The 19,718-nt window shown below is 38.8% G+C and overlaps 1 protein-coding gene and 1 long non-coding RNA gene across 2 annotated transcripts in view; both read right to left on the minus strand.

Annotated features, from left to right (window-relative positions):
* Positions 1-19,718, minus strand: part of KCNMB1 (potassium calcium-activated channel subfamily M regulatory beta subunit 1) — a 353,074-nt gene that overhangs the window by 202,571 nt on the left and 130,785 nt on the right. The gene's annotated exons all lie outside the window — the stretch shown is intronic.
* On the minus strand, positions 6,391-10,198 carry LOC148686834 (uncharacterized). Its single transcript, XR_015948084.1, has 2 exons — positions 9,817-10,198; positions 6,391-9,262 (listed from the first exon to the last, which is right to left on the minus strand). It is a non-coding gene; the product is annotated as an uncharacterized LOC148686834 (long non-coding RNA).

Here is a 19,718-nt window from a genome sequence, read left to right on the forward strand (position 1 = left end):
CCATTATGTTGGACATTTTGGACCCTGTAAGTAATAATAAGGATTTAGATGTATGGTCATAGAAAAACAGTGCAGCTGTTACTAATGCAAAATACTCTGAGCAACCACCCTCAGTAGATGGCAAGCTGCTAGGTTCTGTACCTGCTGAAGATTTCAAAAAAATATTCTAGAGGAGCTTCACTGTGCAAGCATTCCATTAGTCTAGTTTCATAGGTGATAAAGCTTGAATGGTGGTCACCAGCTTCAGTGTGTGCGCGCTTCTGTAAACACTCTCTGATGCAGAGTAGGTGAACTGACAAGACTTTCCAAGGCTGGAACCCACCACTCCAAGGCTATGACCCTGAGGGATGAAGGCAGTAAAGGGCCCCAACAGGACCTTCCAATCATCACTACTTAAATCTACTTAAATTAGAGACTAGAGTGTTTTATGTAAATTTCCATGTCACCCTTGAGTTTATAAAAAGAGAGATACAGTTTGGTTCTCTTCAAACTATTTTCTCAGTGGCATCATGAGCATGAAGAAACAGAAAGAGGAACAAGATTGACCTCTGCAGGACAGAGTAGGGAAGAGTCCAGAGAGGTCCTTATATTATAAACCCCACAGGATTAAAAAATGCCTCTTAATTTCTACTTCAAAGCAAGTCCCACTATCTGGAGACTTGCTCCTCAGTAAGACTTACTCCTCAATAAGTGTATTTAGGGTTGCAACCATAATATGTTTTTGTTAAACTCAAATTAATTGGGTGAATATCTGCTGTAAAAAAACCACACACTTCTATCCCTTTTTGCATGAATGCAATGTCTAGCTACAAATATGACAATTGTTATTTAAAAAGTAAAAGTTTGCAATTATGTGTGTTTCGTATGCCCTGAAGTGGCTGTAAAGTTGGCTATAAAAATCTATACTGATTAAAGTAATGTATTTATCTTAGGGAAATGCATGACTGAGATGTCAACCATGAAGAGAAAGAAGAAGAGCTTAACTTACATTAAAGATTAGTGGACTTTAAAATCAAGGCTGTTTCCAAACAAAAGATTGTTTATAAAACTGGATCCCATTTATACTTTCCTGCATACTGAATTTGCATGTAGTCTATGTGCCAATGACTGTTTTCCTTATTGAACAACATAACAACAGCACATGAAAGTTCCTTCTTTATCTACAAATCTGTTCAGGCTGTCTTTCTCACTTGCCTTCATTTTTTTTAAAAAATGGGTCCTTTAAAAGATTTATGTGCATAACCAAACGTTAGACGCCTCAGTGTGTAAAATAGATGACGCCTATGCTAATACTAGGGATCATTGAAAGGTACTGAAAACAAAATGGCCGCTATCACAATGCTATAATATAAATCTAGGATGCAACCACACTTGCAACCACTGTGTCCAGTTCTGAATGTTGCACATCAAAAGGATACAAGAAAATTTGAAAAGTTTAAGAAAAAGGCAATGAAAATTATGAAGGCATCTGACCCCACAAAAATTAGCAATAATATATAAGAATGAAAATGATAATTGTTGGAAATGTGATGCCAAAGGAGGGAACTATTTTCATTGCTGGTGGGGATGCAAAGAAATATTTAAATTCTGGGGAAATATATATGAAGAATTAAAAAAAATGTTGAAAATCACTTTTGGGAAGAAGCCAGAATATTTTTTATTAAGCATATTACCAGATAATATGCCAAATGACAGGAAAAATATTTTCTTATATGCGTGTGCGGCAGCTAGATTATTGGTAGCTCAGAAATGGAGAAAAAAAGATGTACCCACAATTCAGGAGTGGCAGTTAAAATTAATAGAATTTATGAATATGGAGAAGATGACAGCAGCGATCAGAAATATTTCAAAACAAAAATCTAAAGGGGAATGGGAGAGGGTGGAAGAATATTTTAAAAAAAGAGATATAAAAACGGAACTGATGGTCTGTTTAAATTAGATAGCCTTGGGAAATAACATAGAGAATAAGAAGAGTAATTATAATAAAGTTTCTAATATAGAGGCATATATTACTTTGAAGTAAGGAATCGCAAGTGAAGGGAAAGGGAAAGTTAAGCGATGTGTTGTGATCTGGAAGTAATTTTTATTCAGTTTTCTTTTTTGTTCTTTCTTTTCTTTTTCTTATGCTTTATTAGTAGATGTAAATTGTGAAGTTTGATATTATTATTATTATTTAGGATTATTATTATTATTATTTTTTGTTGTGTTGTTTTTTTGATGTATTGTATTTTAAAGGATTGAAATAAAGATGACTTTTAAAATTAAAAAAAAAAAGAAAGAAAATTATGAAGGGGATGGAGCAACTCCCCTATGAGGAAAGGTTACAACTTGTGGTGCTTTTCAGTTTAGATAAAGTGACTTTGAGAGAGTCACGTGCCAGTGGTGGTCATGACCAAACATGCCACTGAGCACTCATTTTCACATGTGTACACTGCACTTTCCACAAATGCAATACCCTCCCACACATGCAGGCATATACAACTTATTTACTCTCTTACACACAGAAACACCATACTGAACCATATTGCAGCATTGGACTTGCTGTAGAAGTTTAAAACTGCTCCTCCATTGTGCTGTACCTGGTGGAGAGGTTTAAACATCTGCGCCAGGTCTAGTGCTGTGATGGGGAAGGAAATGGCTTTTCTGGTCTTCAGAGAGTGCTCTCTGAGCAGCAGGCAATGATTTTGCTTCCCACTGCAGTATTGGACTCCTGAGTTAGATGAATTTAGGCTTATTGAGGCTACTGAGTTTAAGCATACATAACTATAACTCTCCTCATGAGAAGAGAAGACTCCCTGGAAAAGTGCCTGATGTTGGGAAAGATTGAGGGCACAAGGAGAAGGGGACGACAGAGGATGAGATGGTTGGACAGTGTTCTCGAAGCTACGAACATGGGTTTGACCAAACTGCGGGAGGGAGTGCAAGACAGGAGTGCCTGGCGTGCTCTGGTCCATGGGGTCACAAAGAGTCGGACACAACTAAACAACTCAACAACAACAATACAGGACTGCATCCATTATTTACATAGAGGACTTTCATTTGGGACAGCATTTCCCGAAGCCAAATGGTTTGTGTGTGTGTATTCAATGAGATAGGCTCCACCTTAAATGGCCGGTGCTTTTGTGTGTTTGTGTGGGGGGGGGGGGGAGGGGAGACATTAAGTATAAGTATGTGAATATACGTGTTAGTGTTAAAGTTTATATAATATATAAACATGGAAGGATGAAAGAACTGTGTTTTTCTTCATATTGCATTTTCAATAATTGTTTTTAAATTTTAACAGTAAACTACTTTGATTATATAATTTTTCACTGTTAAAAGTTTGTTCCCTATTAATTTATTTCATCATTATGTACCCATAAAAACCAGAAAATCTAGAAGTATCTCTGAAGGTGCTATGGAAACATTTATAAAAGAAGCATCCTGGAAAATGTTTTCTATATGATTGGATGTGATTCAAAAACAAAACATTTCAATAGACAGAAATTGCTCAATATAGCATAGCATTTAAAATCTTAGACCAGAGGTTTTCGACCAGTGTGCCATGGCACCCTGAGGTGTCTTGAATGATGATCAGGGGTGCCACAGACAACATTGGCATCTATCTCTCTTTCCTTCCCTTCCTCCTCTGATGCCCTTTCATGTCTCTCTCCCAAAGGCTTGCACAGCTGTTTGTTGCAGCAGCCCTGGCTACAAGCTCCGCAGGTGAATGGTGCCTCTGGGGTTGGCCAGGGGGTGCTGGTTGCCAGGAACTGAGGCAGCCTTAGAGTAGGCAAGCAAGTGGGTGAGGGAGCCCGGCCAGCCAGTCCACCAGCCCTTGCTGTTGGGAATGGACCAACAATTGGGAGACTGGGTGGGCAGACACTGGCCTTTCTTGTGCTTGCTGTGTGCAATGCCTGCCTGGGAGCTGAGTGCCCAGGACTGAAGGGGAGCTTTCTCAGGATGTGCAGGCGTGGTGGCAACTGCTGCCTTCCATGGTGAGTAAGGTGCTGGCCTCACATTCACCCTTTGGCCAGTCTCTGTTGGGCCACTAAGGCTGGTATTATCCTCTTCCCCAGCCCCTGTGGCACCTTCCTTGGAGGAGGGGGGACAGCTGCTCTCCAGAGGATTCCCAAGGAAACACTACACAAGGTTTGAGGGGTTGCTGGCTCTGCAGGCAAGTGGGGACATAACTGGGCTTCTGAGGCTTGGAGTGCATTTCCCCACTGAGGAGCCTCAGAAAGAATGTAGTTGGTCAAGGAAGCCATGGACTCAAAAAGTCTGAAAACCTCTGTCTTAGACACAAACAATTGGCACCTTAATAAAAGCATAGGGATGCAGTGTGATATGAGACTAACATATGGATTCTGTAGGGAAATGTGTTTTAAAAATTACACCATTTTAAAGATCTACAGAGTATTCACTTGAAGCATACTAAACTTTTTGGAATGCTTCTCTGATAAAAGGTTTCACAGCATCTTTTGCGGTTCATCTCTGTTTTTAATGGGTTTTGGTATCTGATTCCTTCTTTATGTTCTAAACTAGAAAGGGAGTGAAAGCATCCTTTTTCTTCAGTGCAAAACTTTAATACAATCAACCATAAAAGCCAGAAACAGCTTTTCAGCTTCATGAAATAAATGTTGACTTAGTATTCAAACACTGAGTTAACTTTTACTTTCCAACATCACCTTCATCTGATCTTCTGAAAGTCAAGGGCACGAAAAGCTGTAATGGCGTGTTTTGATAACACTCATATCACCAATAACTAGGAAACAGAACAGTCCGGACTTTTATAAACATTACCTCAGATGTGTTGTTAGAGACAACATGTTTGCTAAAGCTTTCAGAATGAACTGAGCCCACAAGTCATGTATTTGTGACCAGTAGTAGATTTATTTCCTGCTAGGACTGGAAAATGGAGTAGTACATTATAGTGGTTGCACATAGTGAAACGATGAAATGAGGCCATCAGTATTTTGTGTAAATAAGCACAAGCCTTCTCTGGTTTGAAGGACAAAAGGGTGTCGGAAAATGCAGATAATGGAAAATCCCTGGGCCCAACTTAAGAGGCCGTAGTTGGGATCCAAAAACCAAGGGTTCTTACAGACAGCAGTGCTCAGTACTGCAAGCAGATCACTTTGATCTCACAAATGGATAATTGGCACAGATGTTTTACATCCAAATTTCCTTTAGTTTCATTTCAGGTAAAATCTGGGGACAACCTAGGAACCTACCAAGAGCCCCTGAGAAATTTGCTATTTTTGTCAAAACGTTGGGATTTCCACAAAAATTCCTGAGGTGAGGCACCCAAATATTTCACCCCAAAATTAAATTCAAAAATGGTCTTAGTCAAAAATGTTGACAATTCAACTCTTAAGCAGACCTGAGGACTAATAATCACTGTTTGTGGCTGAACAACATAGAGGCTTTCCAAAGCCTTTCCAAAGACGTGGCACAACCTCTTGAAAGGTACCACTCCCCTATTATTTTAACAGAGGTGTCCAATCCTTAGGCTAAAAAAGAATGCTGTACTATTTTCTTGTTCTAAGAACATTACATGGAAACACTATTTCAAAGGGAATATAAAAATATAAAAAAATCAAAGTGACATGAGGAACAGGTTATTGCTTTAGACAAGCCTTATAGACTTTTGACACTTAAAGACTTACCTGGAAGCAAGTTCCATGAACTCGGTGGGGCCTATGTCTGTGTAGATATGTATAGGATTGCACTATAAGTGGGTTTCTCATTGTAAGCCTCTCTCTCCCCCCCCCACACATCTATATAAAACAGAAAATTAAAACAATCAATGGGGCATGATCCAGCCAAAATGTACCCTTTTTACTCTTTCTGAAGTCTAGTTGCAGTTAAGCATGTCTAAATTCATTGAGTTCATTGTGCCAAGGAGGCTTGCCTGGCATAATCACTAGTTACTTTTAAGCGTCAGGCAGAATTCTTCTTTTCAGCTAGGCTTTTGGCCTTCAACTTGAAGAGTTTTAGATACTGTGGCATCTTTCAGTGTTAGGCAGCTTTTTATGTATCTGATTGTTTTCAATTGTTATGTTGTTTTAGATTTTTAATGGTTTTATTCTTTGTTTAATATTGTAAGGCACTTTTAGTTCACTGTCATAAAAATGCACCAAATAAGTACTACTACTACCACTACCCTTATCAATCAATCAATCAATCAATCAATCAATCAGTTTACTATAATCATAGACCACTACCAATAGCCACTGGGTACAATATTGTGTAAAAGAGGCAGACAAACAAATGGATGATAATGAAATCATTGGGACTTAAACACCATCTATTTGGCTGGATTGTGCATTAGACTTTTAGGTTCCACATAAGTGTTCATATTTTAACCATTTTATTTTACTTGTGCAGCTTTCATAGATGACTAGATGGTTTTTTCTGATAAGCACGTTTATTTTATTTTATTTTTGTTCATACAATTTATATACAGTACTGCTTCACTGTAAGAAAACATCTAAGGGGGTTTCCAAAATATAAAATGTGTTCCTACTGCAGAATCTAGCAAAAACATTTGGATGCTAAAAATATGTCAAATAAAACATTTGATCACACATTTCAAAGATAGCATAGGATGAGGTGATTCCAATGTGTTTTCATGGTGTAGATTGTAGAACATTTCGCTGTTCCATTTCTGGCCAATGCCCCCGAAAACTCTAATATAAAGTATCTTCTTTTTCATTCAAGACAAAATAGGACATAAGATACCATCTAATGGTTAAAAGTGTGTGAACTTTTCCTTTATTAATACCAAGTGATGATTCACACCACTGAATCCTGAAGATAATATTTTAAATGGTCCTGTAAATGTAGACATGGGAAAGGAAGACTCGCCTGTAAGTAGACAGCCTCATGAACAGCTAAGCTTTCACTGTACTGATCAGAACAAAAACAACAGTGGATGCATGCCCAAATTACGAGTCAGTGCTTGAATTAGATGAGGCCCAGAAGGGGCATTTGATTTCCAGAGTTGACTGTTCTCACACCTTTATTATTTTTATTAACCTATACAGCTTCATCAGTGCAAACAATATTTTAATAAGAGTCTCATCAGACAGCTTAGAGCCCTTTTCTTTTCTTTTTGATTAAGCAGTCTATAAACCTTGTTAAATAATCAAGCAAATAAATTAATAAAAATATTCAGGACCTTGCTCAATGATCTTGCAGTCCTAAATTGTGAACAGTGTGAATTCCAAGGTCTGGAGTTACTATAACTCTACAAAATCAAGGTGTGGAATAACCAACACCCCTACAAGTCAGACTTCAATTGATAATTGAAAACAGAATCCAGTCGGCAAACAATGTCATTTTCTTCTCCAAACAGAATTCTGTACCAGTTAAACAATTCAAGCATTTATTGTCTTTTAAAAATTACCTTCATATTTTAATTTATAATTTTAATTTAATTTTGAATACATGATTACTTTAAAAAACTTTTTAAAAAGTGATTATAAATGGAGCAATATATAGGGAAACACTTATAAGACTAACTGCTGAAAAATTAGCCTGGCTAACCACAACTTCTTCCCAGCCTGAAAACTATATATTTACTGTATAATGTCTTCACACATATATATATTTAGCCACAACACATGGGTTACTCTGGTCCATTGTAATACTGTAATCAGTTCTTTTATGCAGTTTGCTTGCTTTAAAAAAAATCAAAGTACTAATAAGGCAATAAACATCTTAAGATTTATGTAGTGCCCCAGATTCAAGTAAGAGCTTCTTCTCAAAGGTCTGGAACTCAAAAGAGCAGATGGCCACAAATCCTTTGAGAAATACTCATCCCAAAATATATAGGAGGATTAACTAAAGCAAATTTGTCTTCCTGCTCTTTCAACAGTCCCATCCATCCAAAGCTCCTTACAAATATCAATAGTAAGTGACACGGCAATTCCATCAAGCCATTACTCCGATATGATAACATGGACAAAACAGTGGCGAAGTAAAAAGAAGTAAAAAACAAACAAACAGAATTTGGCAAAGGGGTAGCAAAAATGGAATAGGAATAGAAGGCTAACTGGAAACAGAGAGTGCACAGAATCAGAAAAAAATCTACTGAGATCTGGGAAATAATGGTAAACAAATGAGCTTTGAAAGGGGATTTAAAGGAGACAACAGGGCTTGGTTGATAGAGATGGTGACACTGCTCTAGTCATGGGAAGAATATGGTGGAAGGCATGAAAAATAGGTGTGGGAGAAAGGAACACGGAAGGCTGATAGTATATTATTTTTGTATAGTGATGTGCAAAAGGGAATAAGAAGTGATGAGGAAAGAGGTTGACTGTCAGAGTTGACTGTCAGAGAATTCCACTACTAATATCTGCACCTCATACAAATATTTCTAGGAGCAATGCGAGTACAGCCATAGCAGGTTACTCACTTTCTACAAGACCTTGTGCATGTCCCAGTAGGCTCCTAAACAGTCTTCCCAGCACATGCAGCTCTGGAACACCATGTAGTTAATTTCTTAATATATCTAAAATTGAGACAACAGACAATAGAGAAGCATGTTTTCCCTATTACAACCCATAATTAGGAGCACATATATTAATCTATCTTAATAGAAGAAACACTGGGATGTGGTAATTTAGCCATAGCTGTTAATATATAAAGGTGTTTTTTTAAAAAAACTGCAAGACAATATGAAGATGTTTCGATGTAAAGTTACCACACTATATTCAAAAACACATATTAGACAATTTGATCCCTCCCCAATTAAAGTCCTGGATTGCTGCCATATGAAAATTAGACTTACTTAAACTACACACACACACACACACACACACACACACACACACACACACACACACAAGAACCCTGTTGTCATTTTGTTGTAGTAGATCCAGCTGCAGTCACACACGGTGGGTTTTGCCTTTGGATGGGTGTTCTGATTTGAATGAAAAGGTGCATCCAACCAGTTTGATGGGGCTCTGATGGCATCAGAATCTGGATCTGAAATTTATTCCTAAAATTAAGAACACATATCTGTGCTTCAGATAATATCTGTTTGCTATGTTGACCAATGTGAACTATGAAATAATTTCCTTTCCCAACACACAAATTTCTTTGATAGCAAAATAAACATTCACAAGCAATTCATAAGCTGTCTCTCAAAATGAAGCTTTTGCATTACATCATAATATTAAATTGAATGTTTTTATTTGTAGTTTATTCTTTTTAAAGGATACCTCCTGGAGAAAATTCTTTTCAAGCAAGGCAGAAGACAGCATGGTTATATTAGCTGAAAGAAATAAAATTAACACTGCTGTTTGAACCATTAAGTGGAAAGAGATATTTACAGGAACAATATCAACCTCATGAAACATTTACTAGAAAGGCTTTACTTATCTGAATTCTCTTAAATGCAGTAATTAATAATGTTCATTCATGTTCAGGCAGGCAAATTCTAGACACCCATCCTCCAGAGACCAATTGTGTAAATGTGTAGTCTCAGTAACACTCAAGAAGAAATGATTCCTTACAACCTGCTCTGTAATTTCTTTTGAAAATATTACTTTTTTCACATACCCTTTGCTCCTTATTTATTCAGAATTGTGGTTTTCCTTTAATAAAAAAAGAAGTGGTCACAAGAGTATAGTTTCTAGCTATAAAACAGTGTGTTCCCCACACTGACAAGTTCTTCATTGTCATGCCATAGTATCTTGTGAAAGCTAAAGCAGTTTTTTTTTATTTAAAAAAAGTACAAGCAGTAAAAGCATTGTATAATATTCATTTAGGAAGACACCTTCTACGAAGCAATTCAAGAAGTAACTTTCAAAAATCGTTGGGACCTACTTCACTTATGTATGCATGAGGCTCACAGAAGATCATTTTCTTTTCATATTCCTTCCTTAAGCAATCTAATATCCTGACCCTGTCCAGTGCAGTCCTGAGAAATTATCTTCTTTCTCAAAATGAGTCCCTGCTGGGCAATTTATATAAAGCAATAAAATCTGCAAAATACAAAGACAAAATATATTTTTGCATATAATATTAGCATTGTCAACATGAAAGACTTTATCTACTGGTCAGAAAGGAAATATTCTAAATAGTGTCATTTGTTTGTGGGAATGCACAAATTAGTTTCAACAACTAACACTTGGTGTTTCTTTGCAAAATAAGCCTTTGCTGGGTGCTGAAGCTCAATCTGTTTGTGCCCATTTGTGTCTGTGTACTCTTGCAAACAAGTCTGTAGAGGAGAAAGGTCATTGACTAGAAGAGTGCCTGCTGAGTTTACATTGGGCGATGTTAATTTTGCACCCCAACCAAAGAGGAATAACAGGTGAATCATTATGAGATGTGAAGGTGAAACTTTCATTGGTACATTATTTTACTGCATTTTCTGAGAAACAGCCATGTTAGTCTATTGCAGTAAGGACTATGAAGAGCCTTGTAGCACCATAAATATTAACAGATATATTAGCATTTGTGGACTATGGTCCATTTCATCCGATGCACAAAGTGTTATCCTGAGTCGCAAGTTAACTTACCCAACCTATAACACAGGATAACATTTAATTCCTCCAATGAAGTATACTGTAGGATACAAAAGCTTTTGCTAGAATAGAGTTATTAGTTTTTAAGGTGCCGCAAGAGTCTGTGTTGTTTTTAATTTGTTTTGCCCTAATCTTTGTCACATTTGCTCCATAATTAACAATGGTCAGTGTTTTTATTAAAATACAACACCTTGAATCCACAATACTACCGTTCTAACGTGTGTGTGTGTGTGCGCGCACACACACAACATCTACACAAGAGGGCTTCCTCCCCAGAATTGGCCCTACTAAACATCTTCCAAGACAATAATGCCCACTTACACCACAAAGAACTCATAACCCACCTACTTTCAGCAGCCAGAAACATCATAACCAGATACTGGAGAGACCTATCAGGAGGAAGCATGGACCAAAGGTACCAAATAGTATGGGCAACAGCCTTACTAGAAAAATTAACTAATAAAACTGACACGGGGACAAATAGGAGAAGACGCCTTCACCCCTGTATGGATCCCCTTTATCACATACACAGCCCAACAAGATACTGACAAAAATCCACCAACAGCATACAAATTAATATGGCTAACCTGACCCAAAACACCCACCCACCCCACTCACACATGAAAACAAAGACAATCACAGCCAACCACAAATGAACAATCACACCCTAGGCCAACCCCAACCTCTCTCACCACCAAAGGAACACAAGCGAACAACAGAGAACCTGCACAAGCAACACTGACAACAAACCCTACATATATTAAGTAAAATAGAAGCATCATCACCTGACCCCCACCCACCTTCCCTCCCTGTCCACCTCTTTCCCCCTTTTTCTTCCCAATGTCTCAACAAATGAAACTGATTTGTAAAAATGATGCATGGAAAAAATACGAGAGAGAGACATTGCACATACTTTTGCAAATCAAGAAAACCTTAATAAAAAACAAAAACAAGAGGGCTTCCTCATTCACGTCTATGAAGATGTCAGATTCAGCTTATGCAAAGTGATGTTTGCATTTAGATGTTTACTGAGAAGCTCCAGGGTATTAAAACTCTCCATGTGCATGCCAGAGCTGATTTATCTGAAATATTTATTACATGTTCTTCATTGTGATAGGAATCACACAGCTGATTACATAAAAAATTAAAATACTGCATATATAATTAAACAGCAAGAATAAATATATGGCATAACTTTCAACAATCAGAAAAAAATAAAATGATTACTTGCTGTTGTAATGATCATGTGTTGCTGAGATACATCATATTCTATAAGTCAAATCCCAACTTTTTAGCATATTATATATTGATACTGAACTCATTTCTCTGAGTGCCAACCTTTATGAAACCAAGGTAGTCAGGAAAATGCATTATACTGAGTCAGATCATTGGTCTGTCTATCTCAGTATCCATACTTAACAGAGAGAGGTTAGCAGGCTTGGGGGAACTCCAAGCTTTGCAGAAGTACAAAAAACTCAATGTGGGGGAATAGAGGCTATGTTCAAATGCAGCTATGGAAGCCAGCCTTCTGCAGCACTTACATCTCTCTGGTTTGGGGTCATAGCTGATAAATCATTACACTGCTCCAGGGTAAATTCAGAACCACAGAAAATACACACTCTCTGATCTACTTATTGAAGTTGCAGTAATGCCTGAGAAAGTTTGTTTATATTTCTCATGCTTTCCCCTAACTAACCCACCACCCCCATATCACATAGCATATAAAGGTTAATGATCGAACACTTCTGCAATGTGCGATAAAAGCAATGCAGGAATAGTATTTGAAGCATTTCAGACAGCCCCCAGAAACTCTTTTTACAAGGACAATATAGCAAAAACAACTTGATATTGCAACATTACAAAGTAAATCGGGTCCTTCCTCAAAGAGGGCACATCTTGCGGTGAGACCTGGCAACCAAACCCTGTGTTGTGGGTGGGTATGATTGTCAGCCACAACACCCAATTGGTAGGTCCCTTGATGCAGGGTGTAATCAGGCCAATGGGACGCAGCCTAAATGGATCAAGGGACCTATAAATACCTATGCACGTGACCCAGAGCTTCCTCTTTTGGCATAGTGCATCGGAACACCCGCCCACCTCTCCCTACTTTTAGGGCTTTTTTGCGCTTGACCTTGCTATGCTGTCGTGTGTCGTCTGTCGTTGGGACAGGGGCACGGTAGGAATTTTCCCCACTTGGCTGATGCCATTTGGGTTTTGCCTGCTGCGTAGCAAATCGTCACAACTTTTAAGATTGCGGATAGGCTCTGGTTTAGGTGATAGGGATGGGAGAGTGCTCTTACCATCCCTATGTGAAGGGTATTCTGTTAAAGGAATCCAGGGACTCAATGATTTGGTCAACCCTGTGAGGGAGTTGGGCCCAGGGGGGACATCTGTGCGGTGGACATAGCAAGTCCCTGGCTTTCCGCCTATCTAGGTGTTCACCCTAGGCTGACCTATGGTGGTGCCCTGGGTTAGCACTACCTGCAACCGTGCAGGGAGCTAGTCAAACCAGAGCCTATGCAACCACTCATTTGCTGTAATCAATAACGTTGTGGCCTAAATTCTGCCAAAAACCAAACCAAAATTTGAGTCTTGTCTGAATTTATTTAAGGGGGAGGTTAAAAGGTCTGAACACGCAATAGCTTGTGTAGGATGGTTGGAGACTTTATCACAGTCACTGGGGAGTTGCACAATTGCCTTTAGTGTGCTGAATAACAAGTATATGATGTGTTGGAAAACAAGTTTTGTTGTATTGCTCCCCTTAAGAACCTTATTGCTGTCAATGGCACTTTGAAGGAGGAAGCATGGTGATTTGTCTTATCTTATGATAAATGCATTTATCTGATTCCTGATCCCAAGCTTCCTCCTTCAAATGCATCAAATAGAAAGTATCTCTTGTTTAAAACAACAGCTGGGGTTAGCAAACCAAACAGAAGCACCACTGATAGATCCATGTTCTTGCGAGTAACTTGATCATCTCTCTGTTGTCAGGGACAACTCTTTTGAAACATATTTTTATTGAATTGAGAAGTTTTCAATTGTATTATTCAGTGCCACTTCAGGAAAAAAACTTGGAAGAATATTATCTCTCAATCATTTAAAAATGATTTTACTCTGAATCAATGTGCAGCAAAATTGTGATGAGTTCCAAGAATAAGGCCTGTGTTTACAAAAAACTTTCATCCATCATTTTACTTACTTCTAAATGTCAGTGTATTTACTTGAGAAGGAGCCAAGGCTCATGATGAATATAAAGCAGAAAAAATAAAAATTCACTGGAAGCCTTGACAATTCTACAGCTGCTTAATTCACTGCAAGGTGAGTTCGGCAATCAAATGCTGTGCTCATAAACAATGTCCATGAGCTTGCTTCTAGCATAGTAAAAAAATGTGTGGAAATCTGGACTGAAATTATATTAATCTTTATTTATTTATTTTATTTTATTTATCCTGCTTTTCAACAGTGAAATTATTCCCAGGTTGGTTCATGTATTGTATCAAAGTACAACAATAAATATAATTCAAAACACTAGTTTGTATCCAACTAGGTCTTACTCAGAGTTAGGGATGAATATTATGTTGTTCCAATGATAACAGGAGTGGAAATCACTGTTGTTCACTTATTTGTCCCATGTCCAGAATGGATATCAAGGCAGTGAGTCTGAATGGTATTCACTGTGGTTGATGTTTTCAGTCAGCAAATGTTATATAATCCATAAAATTGCCATCCTTTTGCCTTGAAATGGAGTGGAATAATGTAATAACATAATTTATGTAATTAATTATGTAAACGACATAATTTCACTATTGCAGACAGTGAGTTGAATAATGTTGGTTTTGGCAGAAGATGAACTGCAGCAAAATGGAGACAGTTCCGCATGCAACAAATACAAAGTAGAATAAAAAATGATGCCTTTTAACATCCCTGCTCAGGGTTGTTTATACACTAATTCTAGAAGCCTCTGAGCCAAGATGGGTGAACTGGAGTGCTTGGTCACAGAGGGCAGCATGGATACAGTGGACATAATGACAACCTGGCAGAGTGGTGAGAACTAGTGGGACACAGTTATCTTTGGATATAAACTCTATAGAAAGGACAGAGAATGGCATACTGGAGATGGCCCACATCAAAGAGGGCACTGAGTCCAGAAACCTAGGCTGTTCCCAATTTTTAAAAGAGTAATAAAAACTGTATTGTTAGGATCAGGGGAAGATATTGAAAAAACAAAACTGAGAATGTCATTAGATATGTTAAAAATATGTTTAATCTTCTTCATAAGCTAATGCAAAAAGGAATAAAGAAGGCATTGACTAAACACTAAGTAATATTGATCCCTTAAGCAGTTTATCTTTATATACATTCTTACAGTACAAAGGAATAAATCCAGAGAAAAAGAAACTCAATATCTTCATGCAAAACTAACTGAAACGAAACGCAGTAATCCACCTCTGAAGCAGAGCCACAAGTAGAGAAATCTGAATAAAATACTTAAGATAAACTAGGAACACAAACATTGCACATGTAAAGTGCATTTGAATTTCAGAGGTCACTTTGTTTATATAGATTTAGCTCTTACAGTTATCAGCATGAAAAAGCTGCTATATTACCCACCAATTGGCAATTAACTTTAAAATGTTCTTACTGCTGCTGTTTGCTTTAGTTTAAAAATGTATCTCATTTAAGTTTAGGAGGAAGAGAAGATTGATTTGCATGTTCCAGCAGTGTCAAGAGATAATAAACAATATGAGACATAAAAAATAATCCTGCTTTGTATTTGTTTCTGTCATGCTCTGACTAAGTAATAAGTGAATATGAAGAGGGCTTAATGCTTCTGAAGTCATGCCATGTTTAAACATTTTTTCTCACATATACTATCAAGTTGAATTAGGTGCTACCAGAAGGCAAACTCATTCATCTTAAAATTAAACATCTATTAACCAAGATGAATACATGTTTTTTGTAAAATATGCTTGGATCTGGAATCTTCTTGTTTATGAAACAGAAAACAAAAGAGTGTGCCTCTATGTAAAAGAGTTATACCCCAGAATAAATCATGAAAATTTAGCAACTTTGATTTCATTTGGTTAACTTGCCCTCATATCTGAATTGGAGATTTATTATCAAGGACATAGTAATGCTCAGGTCAGTGTTAATTGATACAAAGAAGTATGGGGTTCACAATCATAACCTTCTTTACGCTATCATACCTTTCAATTAGATTACTATAATATGAATTACGTGGGGTGCCTTTGAAAACTGTTAAGAAACTTCTGCTGAATTAGACCATAGCTGCCTGGTTGTTACTTGCGCCTTGAAGGGTACTGCTTATGTAAATAAAGGTTTGCTTCCTTATGTATGAGTTTTTTTTGTTTTTTTGTTTTTTGCATGCTGAGATCTTCAGAGTGTTCCCTGCTCGGAATATTTTAGGTCTCTGTAGTTAGACCAATAGTTACAATGGAGAGGAACCTTTTGACAGTGATATTCTTTTGGAACATCTTGCCTAGCCTGGTTTGACAGCTGAACTCCCCTTGGCCTTTCAATGGCAGGTCAAGATATTCTGGATAAATAAAAGGTTTGCCCATGCTGTTTAGCTAGACTTTATTTTAGTATATACTATCTGATTGGTTTTACAGTTACTTCTTTTTTAAAAGACAAAGTTTTAATTTAATATTATAATGTAAATATAATGGCCTTTGTTGGGTAGAAAGGCTATACATTGCAGAAGTTTTATCAGATGAAATTAAATACACTTTTTTTTTCAGATGTCCACTACATTATGAGGGGTGGGATCAATACTTCCGATAATTGCCTATAGGCAGCTGATCAGGGAGAACTTGGTGATTATCAGCTCTAAGGTAAAGGTAAAGGACCCCTGAATAGGGTGTGGCACTCATCTCGCTTCAGGCTGAGGGAGCGTTTGTCTGCAGACAGCTTTCTAAGTCATATGAGCAGCATGACTAAACTGCTTCTGGCGCAATGGGACACCATGACGAGGGCCAGAGCACATGGAAACGCTGTTTACCTTTCTGCCGCAACGGTATCTATTTATCTACACTGGTATGCTTTCAAACTGCTAGGTTGGCAGGAGCTGGGGCAGAGCAACAGGAGCTCACTCCGTCGCGAGGACTCAAACTGCCGACCTTATGATCTGCAAACCCAAGAGGCTCAGTGGTTTAGACCACAGTGCCACCTGCATCCCTCTGTCAGCTCTAATGAGTGGTTGGGAGGATGGCTGCAGTCAGAGCTGCTGCTGAAACCTTTGATAGGCTGAGTGTTGCTCGTCTCCGTTCCTTCACTCCATTGAAATCATAGTGGCATTTTAAACCTGTTTCAGTTTGAAAGCTGAATTCAGTAAATTTTAAAGCAACCCTAACACAATAAATACCATCCATACACCTGCCTCTTATGCCATTGTGTAAATAAAAGCTTTTAATTTTGAATGCATTTCTAGGAGTTCACAACACACATTTATTTTAGCATGGCAGTGAGTATCACATCACATCACATCACATCAAATTTTAAAATTCTGTTCATACCTCATTTAATACATCCAGCATATGAAATATCCAAGCCTAAAATGTAATTACAGGAAAGTGCCATAAAAGGGAGAATTCCTCCAACAATATCTCACTATGTCTCCTACAGGATAATTCATCACTTGGTATAAGTGATGTTTTTTGGCATATTGTCAGAACAAACAAAATTGGTTTTAATTTTAAAATAGCGCCAGTATATTTGTGCTTGAAATATTAAGTAGATGGAGTCATTTCCTTATAGATTTGTGGATGTGATAAATATTCTGGTCTGTGTATAGATCAGCATTTGAATATGAGTTAACAGCTGGAAGTGTTGATTGGGGGGTACTGAGATATAATACATTGATTCTATCCATTAAACTACATGACATAAATTGAATTTAAGCAAAATGGCATTTATGCTGTACAAACTGAACAACTCAACACATTTAAGAATGGAGGTTGTTAATCGTGTTTAATGATGTATCTCCTGACTATTTTTAATATATTTTTTAATATTTTTTGTTTATTTAGAAGTGGAGTACAAATAAAATGTAGATAAAACACAGTTAAGATCCACAAAACTATTAAATGAATATACATAAAATAATTCTCAGTAAAACACAGATAAAGTCAGTTATGCTTTAAAAACAAATATAGGTGACTAAATTATATGTCTGGTTAGGTCTGATGAAATAAAGTTTTCAGCAGGTGTCTAAAACAATACATTAAGGGCACCTGCCCAATGTCAATAAGCAGAGTTCTAAAGCAAATGTATATATACCACTTAAAACTTGGGTAGGTACATCAGTCACTGAAAGCCAGCACCAATAACCAAGTACGTGTGTGTACATGCACACACACAAATACTGTACATTTAAAGCAGTATCATGACACTTTAAACAGTCATGGCTCCCTCTCCCCAAAGAATCCTGGGAACTATAGTTTGTCAAGGGTAGTCAGAGCTGTTAGGAGACCCGTATTCCCTTCAGCGAGCTACAATCCTCCTGGGAAGGGGAATTGACTGTCACTGTTGTGTATTGAGTCAAAGGATTTTATATCTGTATTATTATTGTCTGTATTTGCATTAGGATAAAGTAACTGCCTTTTGGTTCCAGAGGGTACAGCTACTATTGGTTCATTTAAGCTGCTGTATTTGGATCCTCTGTCTTACTGGTTCCCTCCAAAAGGCAGCACTGTGATTGCCTGATATTGTTCCCTCCACAATGTATCCCTTCCTAGCTAGTTCCCTGTCCCTATAAATGTAGCTTTCCTCTCCTCAGTCTTCAGTCTTGTTCACTTTAATAAAGAGCTGTTACTAGAGAACTGTCTCCAGCATGTTATGTGAAGAGAGCTGAAATCACAAACCCCACGTCACAACAACTGGCGACGAAGGTGGGATCCGGAATGCTGAGGAGCGGTTAAACACAGCCCTGCCTCAGAGTCCGGATTGCAGCTGAGAACAAGACTCACTGGCCAGCTGAGAAGACGACCCTGCCCGCTAGGACAATGGAGAGTCCAAGGGTATTGGAGCCCTTCCAGCCATCAGAGCCCCACACATGGGAAGACTACGTCGAACGCTTCGAGTTCTTTGCAGTGGCTCAAGGGATCACCGATGCCAGCAAAAGAAGGGCCACATTCCTGAGCTACTGTGGGCCCGAGACCTTCAAGCTGGCCAAGGCATTACTTGCTCCAGCGAAGCTGAGTGAGACATCTCTCAAAGATATTCTTGCCTGCCTAACAAGCCACTTGGCGCCTACTGAGACCAAGATGGCCCGGCGGATGGAGTTCCATAAGAGGCAGCAGCGTGCTGGGGAGTCTGTATCCACATTTCTGGCTGAGCTCCGGAAGCTCGCTCAGCATTGCGGCTTCCAAAATCTGGAAGAGACTCTCCTGGATCGGTTTATTGGTGGTCTGAGCAGCAAGAAAGCCAGAAGACGCATCGTGGCTAAAGAAGAGGTTACCCTTGCTTCAGCCTTGAAGGAGGCCACCGCCACGGAGAATTATGAAAGAGAGGAGCTTGATGCCAGTCGCAAGGCCACTAAGCCACAGATAGAAGTTGCGCATGCCATGGACGAGCTAGAGGCTACTCCGAGCCAGAGCCCAGTCCGTGGGGTCGAGTTGGTGCGTCAGGCCTGCACAGTGCACAAAGATCGCCGAGGCAGTTGCCCAGGTTGTGGCGGAAACCATGAGCGGAAGAGTTGTCGTTTCAGGGATGCTATGTGCCGGACGTGCGGAAAGACGGGTCACATCGCCAGGGTCTGTAGATCGGCGGCGGCGGGAGCAACAGGAGCACCTAGACTGGAGCATCGCAGACCGCCCACAGCAACTCGTTTTCTAAAGGACTGCCACTACGTAACGGAGATCAACGGGAGGGCCGTGCAGTTTCCAGCGCAAGGCAAGGCACACGTCAAGGTGAAGATTGAGGGTCAGCAGTGCGACATGGAGGTGGACTCCGGATCTGCATTCACCATCGTGTCGGACCAGACCGCGAAGACATTCTTCCTCAGGGGTAAGTTGCCCCCTCTGGAGCCCTTCCCGGCAACCTTGCAGTCGTACTCAGCAGGCCGCATCCATGTTATGGGAATGTGTGCCGTGAGAGTACAGTTCCGGTACAAACAGGCTGTACTCAAACTGGTGATTGCGAAGGGCAGTCGCCCCAGTCTCCTGGGCACTGACTGGTTCC

This window comes from Zootoca vivipara, chromosome 2, assembly GCF_965207765.1.
Source record: "Zootoca vivipara chromosome 2, rZooViv2.hap1.1, whole genome shotgun sequence".
NCBI classification, from domain to species: Eukaryota; Metazoa; Chordata; class Lepidosauria; order Squamata; family Lacertidae; genus Zootoca; species Zootoca vivipara.